This window comes from Phyllostomus hastatus, unplaced genomic scaffold (assembly GCF_019186645.2).
Source record: "Phyllostomus hastatus isolate PE091 unplaced genomic scaffold, TTU_PhHast_1.1 phas_contig_17, whole genome shotgun sequence".
Classification (NCBI taxonomy): domain Eukaryota; kingdom Metazoa; phylum Chordata; class Mammalia; order Chiroptera; family Phyllostomidae; genus Phyllostomus; species Phyllostomus hastatus.
This window is the reverse complement of record NW_025333664.1, coordinates 29134570-29148363: the sequence shown is the minus strand read 5'-3', so window position 1 is coordinate 29148363 and position 13794 is coordinate 29134570. Positions and strand designations below refer to the sequence as shown.

Below are 13794 nucleotides of genomic sequence, written 5' to 3'. Positions count from 1 at the left end.
CAAGTATGGTAGCCACTAGCCACAGGTTGGCTATACAAACTTGAGCTGAATAAAAATAAAATTCAGTGCCTCCATGGTACTAGTCGTATTTGCAGTCCTCAAAGGCCACACCGGGCTAGTGCCTACCATACTGGACAGTGCAAATACAGAACATTTCCATCATCACAGGAAGTCCCATTGGACAGCACTGCATGGTGCTACCAGTTTTGACTCCAGTTTTGACTAGGTCAAATGATTCAGTCACTGCAAGGGCCAGAGGCCATGACTGAGTTCTATAAATGGACCTGTGAAATTTTCATTTTAATTGTGGTAAAATGTATATAACATAAAATTTATCATTTCAACCATTTCTGAGTGAACAATTCAGTGGCATTAGTGCCATATACTCTGTTGCGTGGTCATCACCACCCTCTACCTCCAGAACTCTCTTCATCTTGCAAAACGGAAACTCTGTTCCTCTGTTCCCACTAAACACCAACGGCCCATTTTCCCCTCCCCCTAGTCCCTGGTAACCACCGTTCTACTTTCTGTCTCTGTGAATTTGCCTCATATAAGAGAAATCATAGTATCTGACATTTTGGGATAGGTATACTGTTCCCAAGGTTCATTCATGTAGCCTGTGCAAGACTTTCCTTCCTGGTAAAGGCTGAATCTTATCCCATCGTATGTATAAGGCACACTTAGTTTATCACTCACCTGTGGGAGCTTCCACCTGCTGGTCCCTGCAAACAATGCTGTGTGAATGTGCACACAGGTGCACAAATGTCTCTCGCTTTCAATTAATGAAAAAGTTCTTGCTTTCAACTCTTTGGATCTGTATCCAGAAATGGACTTGCTGGATTATACGGCAATTCTAATTTCAACTTTTTAAGGAATCACCATACTGTTCACCGTGGTGGCTCTATAATTTTACAATCCCACCAATGGTGTGCTGGGTTTCCAATTTCTCCACATCCCCTCCAACACTTGTAATTTTGCTCTTTTTTTCTTTATAGTAGCTATCCCAATGGATGTGAATCTAACAGATTTTGTGCTTTTCTCTTTGTGCTCCAGTGGCACCTAATGGCTTTCTGAGGGAGGACTTAGGAGCTGTAGAAGGTAAATTTCCTCTCACAACTACAAAAGGCCATTTTCTGAGAACTGTAAATAGCAATGAAAGCCTCAGCAAGCATGATAAGTGTTGTCAGGATTCTGGGGGAGGAGAAGAATGCCTCAATTATTTTCATCATCAGACTTCACTTCCTCAGTCAGGCTAAATATGGGACTGTAACTCCTGTGGGACTATCAAATATCCTGTTACTGGCCTAACAAACCACAGGCTCACACAGAGTTTCCCAAGAGGAGACAGAAAAAGCACAAATAATTTGTTTGGCATTAACTGGGAAGCATTTTCTTAACCTGAAGGCTTGGTACGTGTTCCAAAACACAAAACAAAGCCCATGGTTTCCTAGGACAGAAAAGTGGACAATTTCTGAGACTATTCACTGGCTTTCTCTGATTATTCTAATTCACCTGTTTGTAGAAATAGATTACAGAGATGCTGAGATTTGAGAAGGCTTCAACAGATTCCATCCATCTTTGAAAAGACAGTGCTGGTGAGGAATCTTGTTTATTGTGATGGAAAGGTCCCTGACAGCGACCTGAGAGGTCCTCACTCCAGGGACAGCACCCCAATTCCAGTTAACAGGAAAGGCCGCAGGAATCCCCCACATATTCTCATGTGCCCTGGGAGCTTGCTCGCTGCTTTGTTCTCCTTGCGATGATGACAGTGAGGTCAAGGGCTTGGTCCAAGGTCACAGAGCTGCTGGCTCAGAGCCCAGAGGCAGTAAGAACACGATAGTCTGCCCTTCACACTGGGGATATTTTCACTCAATGACTGTTCACATGTCTCCCTCTGTGAGGTGAAAAAGTCCTCTCAGACCTCTTCTCTCTATTATCTTTCAGGTAATGTATACTTAGCACAATAAGGCCAAATGCCTATAGAAAGTATGGTAAGCATTATGCTTTTTTTGCTTTGTTTTGTTTTCAATATAAAATAAATGAAATACCAGCAGGTGTCAGCAGAGCCTGAGAGTTTAGTTGGAAAGTTGTGCCAGGAATAAACTTAGATGCTTATCAACTTCTTTGAATGTTTCCTGATTAATAGAAAGAAACAGTGTGACTTAGATACACAGGCCCCACAGTGACACACCCCCAGTGTGATTCAGGCTGCCCGGTGCCCCTGCCTCTGGTGTGCCACACTAAGTGGGCACATGCAGCAGGACCCTGGGGACCGGCCCACAGGAGTGACTCAGTTCAGGAGTCCACACTGGTAGTTTCGACTTTGTAATTGTTACTGGTCTCTCCTTTTAATCTTACCTAATTTTGTTTAAATGAACTTAAAGCTCATTTCAGCCCTTCTAAGGAGAAGGAAAAAAGGTCCTTCAAAGGACTCTTTGGGGCTTGTGCCGGGTCCTTTGGGTGTCCCTAATTTTTCCTGGGAAACTTCGAATTCTCCTCCTGGACTCTTAAACTTTCTCATCATCATGCAGGAAGGGTCCATGTCCCAGGCAAATGGCTGGGCCTCAGACGTACCCATGTCCTTTGCCCTCACAACACTAGGACTGTCACAGACAAAAAAGAATCCCCTTTCCATTAAAAAAAGTATATATAGAGATACAACAAAACTAAACTGAAAAATATATAAATTTACACATAGTAGATATCTCACTTTTTCTCTTAAAAACAATTGTTAGTTTTTTTAAGGTTTTAAAAGCAATATTTAAATTCCTATGTAGAAAAATGTAAAGCAAAAAAGCATAAAGCAAAAAGTAAATGTCACCCCAAATCCCATTGCAGGAAGTCCTCGCTTAACATGGTGGATAGGTTCTGTGACTTCAAGTCAAACAATGCATAATGAAAACAGTGTTTCCACAGGTTAACTGAGACAAACCAGAGTTAAGTTCCTACAACATCTCATCAACATTATAACACAATGACACTGAACAAAATGTCCTGTTATTAAAGCTCCTGCTCTACTGATATTAAGAGATAGCCACTGACAACACTTTGCTGTTTGTCCTTCTAGCCTGTTTCTGTGCACAGAGATTTGTCCTTTTAAAATAACTATTATTATCATTATTATACAGTCAGCACCACCGCAGGCAGAATTATTCCTTTAACTCAATCTGATCTCTAGATTGTGTTCCAGAAGCATTCTTTTTCAGCCTTTAGTCAAAATAGCATGTAGTCAAAGTAAAAATGACACCGGCCCTGTGACACTCTCCAAGTTTGCTATGTAAATTTCTCCAAGAGGAAAACTTAGTAGCATCCTCCCTAACCTTCCAATGTCTGGCTCTTTGTTTTCAGTGGAAGCATCTTAACTAAGTCTGCTCAAAAGTTAACTAGATACCTGCTACTTACGGGACCAGAAGCATCGGAATCACCTGGAAATTATTAAAATGCAAATTATCAGGCTCCATCTATTAAATCTGTCTCTAGGGCTAGGGAACAGAAATCTGTGTTTCAATGAACTTTCCAAGTGATTCTTCTGTAAACTTGCTCTTAAGAAGCTCTGCTCTAAATCCATGTCACTCAAAGGGGTGGCTCCTACACCGAAAGCATCAACATGACCTAGCAGCTGGTTAGAAATGCAGAATCTCAGGTCATATCCCAGACCCGCTGGGTCAGAAGGTGCATTTAATAAGATGGCTGATGACGCAAGTGCACATTCTGTTTGAGGAGCACAAGTCTAGGAGAGGGAGCACCTCCCAACTTGGAGCATCTCCTTCCATTGCTCACCTAGAAAGATCCAGGTTTGGTTTCTAAGGAAGGTGAAGGTTTCATACAGTGTCTTCAGTTGGAATATGCAACTTCTAGTAAGGACCCACAGTTCCTTATTTGCTCTTCCTTTTTGTCATATCCCTTCCCACCTGAGCTGAACAAATCTGCATTCACCAGAATGGAAATTCTGACCTGCACATTTCGGAAACTGCAGTTCAACTGCTTGTATGTGGCAACACGAGGAGGCAAGATGCTGTAGGTAGTGACTTTCACTTTGCTTCTCTGAGCTGTGCAAATAATGATGGATGGGGCCATCTGAAATATTTACAACACAGGAAATTTGGTTCCTAGAATGCGTAAACCTTGCTCTATGGAAGATTTTTGTTTATTTGTCTGTTTAACTAAGTGTGGCTAAGAAAAAGTTAGGGCATATTTCAATTGGCTGTCCTTAAGGTGCCTAATTGCTCTAACAATTAACTAGTTTTCAACTTCAAACAACATAAGCCAGCAGTTTATATCATTTGAAATTCAGCTTTTGATCCCTTTGTACTGAGTTCTAGCCAAGACTAAAGGACATTCAACAAGGGAACTAAGATCTATTTCCATGTACTTGGGACGAACTATGAAACTTTTCAAGTAAGATTTCCAGTGTCTAACATTGCAAGAAAACAAGATTCTTTATAGAGTGCTTGGAATATAAAATGCAAAATTTCACAAATCTACAGATGAACAATATTCAGAGGAGTAACTATAGGCAGTGGCTCAGATTTCAGAGTAAAGACACTGTAGGTAGAACCCAAGATGCTTTCTCTTTAAGTCTATAGAAGCAAGGTGTATGAAATCACTTCAGTTCAGTTAGGGTAAGGTATTAGTTGGCATTAAGTTGTCAATATTTAACTTTGAAGGCAGGCCAAGGTGAAGACATTTCCAGCTAGTGCACTGTGAAAAGAAAACTGTGTCTAGCACTCAGAGATTGGACTAGTAGTTCCCAGAACCTGGGAACTCCCTCTAGAGTTTAAAAGACATTCCAGAAGCCTGGACTCCACCCCTGGAGATTCCCATTAAAAATCTGAGTATGGTTGGGCCGTCAACCTAATTTTTAGACACTGCAGATAATTCTAATGTGATTCTCTAACAGAGAACCTCTGACCTAGACCACATACACTAAGTTTAGTTTACCCCAGTATTTTTAAGCTTTAATGTGCATTTGGATCACTTGGGAATTTTGTTAAAGTACAGATTCAGATACAGTAGGTTTAGTGTCTGCACTGAAGATTCTGCCTTTTTCTACAAGCTTTCAAGAGATGCCATGGAGGCACGTGGACTTGTTTTTTTGTGCCCTGTTCTAGCAAGGGTAGCAGAGCTCCTTTGCTGTTTCTAGACGAATCGCGTATCTTGAATACCACTATGATGTCCACCAATGAAAAAGCAGTTCTATGCTTCATCATGCCAGGTATTCTCAAGTGGTTTCCAGGATCAGCAGCATGAACATCCCATAGGAGTGTGTAGGAATGTGAATCCTCAGGCCCCACCCCAAACCTACAGAATCAGACACTCTGTGGGTGGGGCTCAGCAATCGACAATTGAACAGGCCCTCCAGCTAACTCCAAAGCAACATTCACTGAAGTATGCTAGCTAGCATCAGAGCATCAGGTGCTAATCAGAGATAAAGATAACTGAAGAGCTGAAGAGTGCATGGCAGTGGCCATAGGAGAAAAGATTTCTTTGGTTTTGTTTTTAATCAATGTTATTGAGGCATAATTTATATATAATGAGTGGGCTATTGTTTTTTGATTCAAGCTTTTCAAAGCTAACTAACTACCCCCTTAGGGTGAGTACTACCAATTGAGACACTTCAAATTTTGAATTCTCATTCCTACGTTTTGGATTAAAATTTAAATTCACACACACACACACACACACACACACACACACACACACACATCATAGTATATGCTAACGTATTTTAAAGATGGTCACATGTATTATAAGAGCAATGCAGGCAGCCATTGGGATGTTGGCTAAAATTCAGGAGCTAGTGATGTTTCAGGATCTGGCAGCAGGAGCCAGTCCTGCAGAAGCCTGTTAGAGGAACAGCGCCCCCTGCTCCTAAGAGAGGTAAGTGCAAAACCAGGACAGGCCTGTTCAGGAAGGCTGGGCTTCCTGGGAGACCACTTACTAGAAAATTTGGTACAGAAACAAGACAGAGGTCCATTTCTCAGAACTAGGATGCATGATCAGGACACTACTGAGCCACCAGAGGTCCAGGGACCAGGCCTGAGCACCAAAGCTGCAGCCCACACAGGAGCAGGAGGAACTGGAGGCCGAGTACCAGCATTCCTGAGGTCTTGGTCCCCATGGCATTCTGCCCAGGTCTGAGGAGGGCTGACAGACTGGTGATTTAGGCAAGACTTGACCAAAAAAACCATAAATTTATTACCATTCCAGTGTGCTCATCTAGGATGCCAAATCCATTCTAAAATTACTAGGGAGCAGACCTGGCAAAGTCTGTTTGCAGAGCATAGACCAATTTTTACATCATGTAAAGCAGAAAAGATAAAAACTTTTCTCTTTCATTTCAACTACTGTCTTCTCCTGGCTCTACTAAGGAGAGAGAGAGAAGTGCAGGTAGGATGTGCTAAGTGTCAGTCTCACAAGGCCTCGATGTCAGTGTGGCAAACTCCCCCATGGCCACAGGGCTGAAGGCAAACAGGCAGACAATGTCAGCACTGACAGTGAGAACATATCAGGCAAAGAAACCTGCAAGTCGCCACAACTACCATCGCAGAGGGAAGCATGCAAGGTAAGGTGAAGAATAATTTCATGCATAATGAAGGAACTAGGCTTGTAGTCCCAGGCAGACCAGTTGTGAAACCCAGGATGAAAGGTTTAACTAAGGAGACGATGATTATGGCCAACAGCAAACTATTGAAACTGGTGGCCAAAAACAATGGGGATTTGGGGTGGGGGGGGGAGGAAAATCAGTGGAGACAAGCCAGTAGTAATTTCAAAAGCTCTTGGGAAGTCAGTAACAATTTTCATAAAGCTCTCAAATCCAAAAGAGAGCAACTGGAGCTTTTTTTTCCTTGACATAGCCTGAGTGTCTTCCAGAATATACAGATTTGGAATCTGCTGTTCTCTGTGCACAGAGTAAAGTTGAAGAAGGTTACAGAAGGAATATAGTAAGTGTCATCTGATTTCTTAAATCACCTTCAGAGAGCATGGCAAATGAGTATTTGGGCAGGAAATAAGCTGCCACATATGAGTATGTGAGGCTGTGTTGCAAAGATAGATTTGGATAGGCCTGGACAATATTTATACTTCCCCAGTCAAAACTAGTTTAGTCACTCACACGTAGTCAAAACAGTCTGTCAGCCTGGCTGGTTATCCTGACAACGCTGAGTAGTCAGGTCAAAAAGGACCCTTAAATAGTCACAGGAAAGGACAGGACACTGTGCTGTTGTTGGTCATCATTCAGAAGCTGGAGGGTCACATCCCCATGGGTTTGTGATGGGTTTCTGTTCATTACCATTCCTAAGAGGCAATTTTTGTGTTGCCTAAGCCAGGTTCTGTAGATGCTCTGTAACCAAGTCCTACTGGACCCATAGGATCTCATTCCAAATAACCACATCTCATTCCAGCCACCTACTCCACTAAGTGTACTGTTGAAGGGAACCAGGATATGCCACCCCAGAAGATGCCAGTTTTAGCTGAAGCCCTCTCAATTCCTGAAATCCGTTATTGGCCTAAAAGCAGAGTCTCCCAGAAGAATTCAATTATCTTAAATCCCCTTTCCAGGACCAACTTTCCCCCCAGGATCAACTTTAATCTTCTCTGGAAAATGAAAAGTTGGCACCACACCCAAACAGAAAATGACTCAAAACTATATCTCCCATGTCTTCTCCTAAGGGCTCGTTAATCTTTCCTAAAGACAATTTGCTCTCTCCTAAGCAGCCTATTGCCCCTCTCTTTCCGTGTTAAGATGCTACATAAACTCTCAAATCTCATTGCTCCTTTGGGGATTCACTTCTTTCTGTGATGCCCCTGGGCATGTAAAATTAAAAATTTAATAAATTAAATCAATAAAAATAATAAATTTGTATGCCTCTCTCTTATCTGTTGTCAGCTTATATGGCAGACCCAGACAAAGAAATCATACTTACATGTGTACATTCAGAATACATTCCTGCCTATGTTCACTCGTGCCCACTGACTTTAGATAAACAGCGCGTGATATTCTTCAGTGCCTCAGAGGTCGCAGAGCAGCTCTGTGCCTACAAACCTCAGAAATCACTCAAAAAGAAAATGAGGTATTTGGTTTATTTAATGTAACACTTCTTTAGCATCTGTTGGAAAACTCTAAAACCACTGAAGACATTTTAAGATTTTGAGGAAAACAAGAGCATCGTCCTCTGCCAGTCAGGAATCACCAGTTTTGGGAGAGTACATTTTTGGTCTCAGCTGCCAAATGTGCAAAATCTTGGTGAAGAGCTGATGAATTGAATCTTTGGCTGATGCTTGTGCTTATAATCCCTGAGGTCACAATCCTCCTGACAACGCTGGCAAATTAAGTCATGCCAAAATGAACAGCATTTCAACATGCAGACAGACATGACCTGCAGAGGTGCTGTGATAGATATAATCAATCAAGAAGCCAACTCCTGCCCAGGTAGCATCAACCTATTTATTATCTCAGGCACATCAAATCTATATGTAATCCTATAAACTAAGTAGGACTTAATATAAGAGGTATAAGAAAGAATCTAAGTCACTGGGTTTGTTTTACTACCTAACATTCTATCATTTATGGAAAAGTACCCCACCTTCCTGTGCCCCCCTCACCCCACCCAGAAAAAGGGAAGGGTGAGGGAGGAAATAAATACGGCATCAGGGAAACAGAGACAATAAAAGGAATATTTATGGGAAAGACAAATAAATGAATGTCTGGCTTTTATTGTTTTCTACTTCTGGAAAAATACTGGGGTGAATATGATTCCTCTACAATGTCATTTGCTGACTTTGTCCTATAAAACATTCATCCTGAAAGATTTTTACTTGTGCCCCTTCAACAGGCCAAAATAAAAATGAATAAAAGCTTGAGAAATCACTGACTAGCCTTCTTCCCACCCCCTGCTGAGATAGACATGAGAAGAGTAACAGTTCCCAGGGAGCTGCCTTAGAGAAACCTGTCCAGCGAGACTTTCTCATGTTCACTTGAACAAGGAAGCCCTTTAAATGCAGACTTTTCTGAGGAATCCATTTTGCTGGCCACCAATTTTGGAAGTGCTGTTCTTCCCAAGTACTATACCTCCCACAGGTAACGATATTAAACATTTACCTTAAAAGGTACAGTCAAATCATATAATTTTACAGGTGGAAGTGGTTGTCTCTCAACCTGAGAGCTGTAGCATAGGGTGGTGGTAGAATTCAGGATCTGGAGTGGATCTCCTGATAGCCCAGGGTTCAAAGCACCAGCTCTGACACCTACTGGCTGTGTGACCATGGACAAGTTACGCAACCTCTCTGGGCCTCTTTCTTCCTCTGTAAAATGAGGATAATCATACCTATCCCATAAAATTGTTGTGAGAATTAAATGAGATAACACAGGCCAAGTGCCCTGAATAGGGTCTTGTAATCAATATACACTAAAAAAAAATGCACTATAGCTGCTCTTGCCATTATGATTATTGGGGTCAGCAAACCTTTTCTGTAAAGGGCCAGACAACAAATATGTTAGGCTTTGGAGGCCACACGCGGCTCCTTTTTGTACACTTTTTACATCTTGTTTTGTTTCCACAACCCTTTAAAATGTAAAAGCCATTCCTAGCTCATTGGCCATACAGAGTCAGGGGGAGGGCTGTTTGGCCCATGGGCTGCAGATTGCCATCCCCTGATTATAAGATTATTAAATTTTTTGCTTCAGATTGTAGTGCTCAGAGGTAACACGGTCTCATCTCAAGTGAGGTGTCCCACCCACCTTCTTCATGGATCCCCTTTTAAAATGATAACCTAAAGACTAAAAAACATACAAACATGTGCAGGCCTACGTGATACATATATTATGCTCACAATGGCAGTTTTTGCTACTGGTATAAATTGGAACTTCATGGTAAATGGAATATTTTTCTAGTGACACTAAAGCTAGTGAGTGACATTTTTCTCTCCCAGGGGCCAAAAGGTGAAACACAAACTTCATTATGCTTCTGGTGCAATTAGAGCAGTTCAATTTGCATTCCCTTGGTGGAGTCATTTGATAACACTTGCAATTAGGGCAAAATAAGTTGCTCTGGGATGAGCTTAGAGCTGAGGGTCTCTCCACAGGAAACCTGTCAAGTTCATGAAACACAACAATAAGCAAGGCCCCAGCAATGGAAATATGTCCCGAGTGCAGACCACAGCATGGAGATCACAGTGCCTAGGAGGCTGGGAGATTTCTAAAGAAACATGAGCTGGTAACACAAAGGAATTGTGTGTGGGTGAAAAGGACACACTTAGGTGGTTTGGGGACTGGGGGAGCTGGGCAGGTGCAGGGTCTCCTTTAGGCAGGGAGCATGTTTTAGAACCAGTCAGAGGTGGTGATTGTACAACAATGTGATTTCCCAGATAGCAATGAATTGTTCATTTTAAAATGGTTAATTTTCTTCTTTCTATTCTCTTGTACTTTCCACTAGAACATAGAGGAGAGATGTGCTCCACCGTGAGTGATGCTCTTTTTGCACTCAGAACACACCAGTGAACAGTGTAAAATGCACGGTCTGTGCAAACGCTGACAGTAGCTTTGTCGGGATGCTCAGCGTTACTGCAGGCCAGGGCCTAGGCCACAACGCCAGGCTTCCTTCTCACTCTGCTCCTCTCACTGTTCCAAGGAAACCTCACTGGAGCAGGTGACAGAACTCCCTGAAAGTAGCTCCAATTTCTTAAACGTGCATTTTGACAAGGAGTTTTACTTTTAAGTAAGTCCAGTGCGAAGAAAAATAACAGTATATATCTACATTTGGATACTTAAGAAAGTAGCGGGTCTCAAAGGAGAACAAAGACAGCTGTTTTCAGAATGTTAAGGGGCTAGAGATGCAGAACACAGGGACAGGGAGACCAGGGCCAGCCCACAGACAAGCCCTGAGGGCCTGAGCAGCACGTGATCTCCTTGGCACTGGGCGGTTCACAGCAGGTCCTGTGATACACACATTCCTCCTAGAATATCTTCAAACAGATTCATTGTCCCTTCCCCTCTTCTCCCACAGTAACCAGGTCCTCGATGTCTTGTAACCGTACCATCATATTCCTAGGTAATGGAACTGAAAACCTGGTTTCTACCCTAACTTCTCCTGTAGCTGCACCCAGACACAAATTCTCTTGATTCCAAGTTACAAAGCTCTCAGGTCTTCCTCCTTGGTTTGAAGCCAAAACAACTGCTTTTCTTGTATTCTATCTCAGTACCTCTCAAACTTTAATGGACAAAAAAAGTACCTAGGGACCTTGTTCAAGTGCAGATTCAGATTCAGCAGGTCCATGATGGAACCTGAGATCCTGACTTTCTACCAAGTCCCAGGCGATGATGAAGCTGCTGGTCCAGACCACACTTTGAGAACAGTGCTCTCAGCCAAGCGTCATTACCATAAGTCAATCTTCCTGGAATGTAAAGATCCTAGTGCATCCCTTCCACACCATAGATCATGACCTCTGTTACCTCCCTAGGATCTTCAGGGCAGATTCCACAAGTGCCGCAGCTTAGCAGTCAAGCCAGGCCACAGCCTTAGCCTGATTTTCCAATTTCCCAACAAAAAGTGTTCACTCTAGTCTTCTCACTGGACCCAGCACTGTGGGTCCAACATTTTCTGAACCTCTGCATGTGTCCCAACTCCCACCCGCACAGCATTCTCTCTTCAGGTGGATGGTACACACAGACATCACCATAATGTGCCCAGCAGGCCCTGTCTCTTCTGGGTACAGTGTCCTGCTTCTTTGATGGAAGTACTTCTCTCCTGCCCCAGTAGCTGGAAGACTGGCCTTAGGGATGGTGATGTTACTCATATTAGGCTAACGTAGGACTCCTATGAAGTGTTTTGTCAAAGTAAGCCACCTGTGCCCTCCTTGGTATTCAGCACTTCTTTTTCTTTTTTTTACAAAAAGATTTTTTAAGTCTCATAAGAGAAAGTAACATCAAAGGTCACTTGGTACACGCCCTTCTCTTACAAAGGAGGAGAAAAGGCCCGTGTAGAGAAAATGACTTGTCCAAGTTTAGGATTTATCAAAAAATAATTCTTGGATGAAGAGATGAATGAAGTAAAAAAGAAAGAAAAAGAGCACCTATTTAAAATGTCAATGAGGTGAAACATTAAGTAAATGTTAGTATTCACCTTAGCATAAATGGGTCCATGCTCTCATGTGTGCTGGCTGATGTCTAGAGCTAAGGTTCCACATGATCCACAGACCTGTGTGTCATCTGGAACACACACAGTATTTAAACAATGAATATATGTCAACATTTTAACATCAGGAGATTTCATGCAAAAAAAAATCCATAGATACAGTAGTACCTCATGGAAAAAGCACTGCCAATAGCAACAATTCAGCAACCTCAGGCCCACATTCAGAGTTGGAAAACTGACCAGGAGCTAGTGGATGCTGTACCCCTCCACCCCACCCATGATTATGTACACGAGCACGTACACACTATTCACTACAGCCTACACAGTCTACAGTCTCTTTGTCTTCGCCTGACGCTTTTGCATTATTCATGTCATCTCTCTGGCTCCTGCAGGCACCTGAGTTCACAACTTCTGGTCTCAAGGAACTACTGCTTTTGGTGATACTGAGATAAAGCCAAGATTTCAGAATTCAGAGAGTGCCACCGTGGATGAGTCACTGAAGTGCTGGATTCTGGGACAGATGGCATTGCAGGAGCAGGATGACAGCCAAGGGAATGAGAGACACGAAAGGCAGTTGTAGGAGGCCCCAGGAGACCAGTTGCACCCACTCTGCAGACTCACTGGGGAATGCAGCCCTCCCAAGGCAGGGAGAGTGAGGGGCTCCACATCCAGCCCAGCAACAAAACAAGTGGGCCCCGTTACCTTTATTTATCAAGGAATCACTGAAAGGGCAGGGGCACTGAAAGCTTGTGAGCACGTTCATCTGCTCTGATTCACAGCTCTGTCCTGAAGAAAGAAAGTGATTTACTGCCCCTCCCTCATTTGTTACACACAAAACAGAATCTTAAAGAAAAACAAAATAAAACAAGAAAATGCCAACTTTCAGACTTAGAAATATGAGAAAAGAAAATAACACATGTATACCATCCCAGACTTGAGCCTCCCAAAACCCGTGAGTCTGCTGAGGCTTGGGTGACAGAGAGGCATGGCGGATTACAGTTTAGCTGTTCAGCGTTCGGCAGGCACTGGCTCAGGAGCCTGGGCAGCAGACAGGAAAGTTAATGTAAATTCCTCAAGGCTTCTGCCAGAGGAGCAGGATATAAATGCCCATCACTGAGCTTTTCCACAGGGTAGTGGTTCTCACACTCGAGTGTGCCTCAGAATCACCTGCATGGCTAGTTAAAACCTGGGTTACTGATTCAGTGGGGCTGGAGCAGGACCTGAAAATCTGCATCGCTAGTTTAGTTCCCAGGTATCACGCTTTGAGAAGCACTGGCACATGTAATAGAATTAAAGCTGCATTTCAAGAAATAGCATTTTAACAGGGGGTGCTTTGAAACAAATCTCTTTCTGGGGTCATGGAAACATTCTTTTAAATTGTGTTCTTTGTGTTTTTACTTAGTGAATTTTAATCATTTGCTAAACTGGTAAAATAGATAGATGTAGACAGTTACCTATATGCTTCAGTCGATCAATATGGTAAAAATTTGTTTGGGTGTAACATTGTTGTGACTTCTAGACTAAATCCATCTGTATGCTAAGCCCATGGGACCCAAATTTCACCAGCACCAGAATTACCTGGGTGAGTCACCTGCTAGTTAAAACATTCCTGGGCTCCACCCTGGAATTTCAGATTCTTCAAAAGTGCCAGCAGAGACAAGTT

General features: G+C 42.7%; 1 protein-coding gene across 9 annotated transcripts in view; it reads right to left on the bottom strand.

Moving 5' to 3' along the window:
* The window catches only part of PLCB4 (phospholipase C beta 4), a 395438-nt gene that overhangs the window by 113619 nt on the left and 268025 nt on the right, over positions 1 to 13794 (bottom strand). The window lies entirely within an intron of this gene.